General features: G+C 38.6%; 1 protein-coding gene across 2 annotated transcripts in view; it reads right to left on the bottom strand.

Moving 5' to 3' along the window:
* Window positions 1-2,500, bottom strand: part of LOC106873978 (gamma-aminobutyric acid type B receptor subunit 2) — a 1,140,241-nt gene that overhangs the window by 295,685 nt on the left and 842,056 nt on the right. The window lies entirely within an intron of this gene.

Genomic DNA, 2,500 nt, shown 5'->3' with positions numbered 1-2,500 from the left:
TCACAAGGAGCTTAGAATTAATACCCAGGCAAATATTAAAAGCGATATATTCAGAACAGTCACTCATGAACATATTCAGAACTATTCCAACCCCTACTATTGCAACGACAACAGATCACTTTTAGGTCACTTGACCGTTTAAGAGGATTCTATCAACATCCTATTACTGTCATAACACTTCCGCATTCTTCTTCTTCTTCTTCTTCTTCTTCTTCTTCTTCTTCTTCTTCTTCTTCTTCTTCTTCTTCTTCTTCTTCTTCTTCTTCTTCTTCTTCTTCTTCTTCTTCTTCTTCTTCTTCTTCTTCTTCTTCTTCTGCTCCTTCCTCAGCTACTATTGATGCTTAAACAATGAAATATCAAATATTTTTTAGGACAGCTACTACCTACGACCTACTACGAAGCCCACACAAGAGTAAAGAAATAGAGACAGACAGACAGACACACAGACAATCGGAAAAATGTCCCTTGCGCTTGAAAACTATGGAAATATAAAACAAAAATTCATTTAGTTTTTCCACAATTTAATTGTTTTTCATGCAATAATCTCAGTTGAAAAAGTCGTAAAGACTGGAACCGGTACAAAAATGTTCTTTATGATAAAATTGTATATATATATATATATATATATATATATATACATACATACATCTGGGTAAGCCTATGTTCATGTAGCTTTCAGCGTTCTCTATATAGAATCTCAAAGCCTTGTGAGTGGATTTGGTAGATGGGAACTGAAAGAACCCCGTGGTATATATATATATATATATATATATATATATATATATATGTGTGTGTGTGTGTGTGTGTTTGTGTGTGTGTGTGTATGTGTGTGTGCGTGTGCGTGTGCGCGTGCGTGTGTGTCTGTGTGTGTGTGTGCGTGTGTGTGTCTGTGTTTGTTCCCCTACCATCTCTTGACAACTGATGTTGGTGTGTTTATGTCTCCGTAACTTAGCGGTTCGGTAAATGGGACCCATATAATAAGTACTCGGCTTACAAAGAATAAGTCCTGGGGTGTATTTGTTTGACTAAAGGCGGTGCTTCAGCATGGCCACAGTCAAATGACTGAAACAAGTAAAAGAACGTATATATATATATATATATATATATAATAACAATAATAATCCTTGGATGGGATATATAAATATTTTAATGCATCGCTATGCGCGTTTCGATGAGTCACATGTTTCTTCAGATCATTGTCCGTATTCCAGGGATCATTACACTGCAGGCCGTTGTATCCATGAATATTGGGTGGATCATGTTCATGCATTGATTTCTTCGGGATAAATAGCATTAACGGATATTCAACTGAGGTTTGTTTACCAATTTTAATCAGTGAGGAAGTTGATTAGAGTACGTGGGTATTTTTGTGTGTATTTCGTGGGGAGATGTGGGAGGTAATGGAATGAAAGGAAATAATAGTAGTATTAGGAGGTGGAGGTGTGTGTGGTAGTGTTGAATTTATTTTGCTATTTGAGAAATGTTATGGAAGGATCCTGACCACACCTACGTGACCAACAGCGAACTGACTCATTGCAATAGAATAAAGAAACTGTGTGGACAGTCAGCAGTTGACTGCGGGAAGATGACAGCAAGCAGTTGACAGGGTTAATCGTTCGTATTGGATTACTGTGCTAGTTTAATATCGTACCTACCATAAGGCGGCAAGCTGGCAGAAACGTTAGCACGCCGGGCGACACGCTTAGCGGTATTTCGTTTGCCGCTTCGTTCTGAGTTCAAATTCCACCGAGGTCGAGTTTGCCTTTCATCCTTTCGGGGTCGATTAAATAAGTACCAGTTACGCACTGAGGTCGATGCAATCGGCTTAATCCCTTTGTCTGTTCTTGGTTGTCCCTTCTATGTTTAGCCCCTTGTTCTTAATAAAGCAATAAGAAATGTTAGCACGCCGCACGAAATGCATAGCGGCACTTCGTCTGTCGTTATTTTCTTAGTTCAAATTCCCCCGATGTCGACTTTGCCCTTCATGCTTTCGGGGTCGATAAATTAAGTACGAGTTGCGTACTGGGGTTGATCTAAGCAACTGGTCCTCCCCCAATATTTCGGGCCTTGTGCTTCGAGCAGAAAATAATATCGTTTCTACCTTTTGCGAGTACTTTTTGCGTAAACATATTAATCCTGCGAAATGTTATTCTAAATAACCACATACAAATATTTATTTGGGTAATATTATTCTACACACTTGTGCACACCCCAACGTCGTCATAACATTAAGGGCGACGAGATATTCAATCCCCCGAACACATAACAACTATGCAGATGTCAGGTTAGCTAGTATGGTTCTTTTGTTTGATCTTATTCACAGCAGGTCCCTCCTCAATGAATACAAATAGTCGCATCAGCAAGTACAGGCACTACAGCCATCCAGGGGCTGGAGTTTATTGTCAAATTGATAAATGATACTTTCTTAAAATGACCTTTTAATTAGTATTGGTGGTATAATGGTATAGAATACAGCATTTGAAAATAGTGGTTTGTTTAG

Source organism: Octopus bimaculoides, chromosome 7, assembly GCF_046866305.1.
Source record: "Octopus bimaculoides isolate indiv1 chromosome 7, ASM4686630v1, whole genome shotgun sequence".
Classification (NCBI taxonomy): domain Eukaryota; kingdom Metazoa; phylum Mollusca; class Cephalopoda; order Octopoda; family Octopodidae; genus Octopus; species Octopus bimaculoides.
The sequence above is the reverse complement of the archived record's forward strand: the minus strand, read 5'-3'. Positions and strand labels throughout refer to the sequence as shown.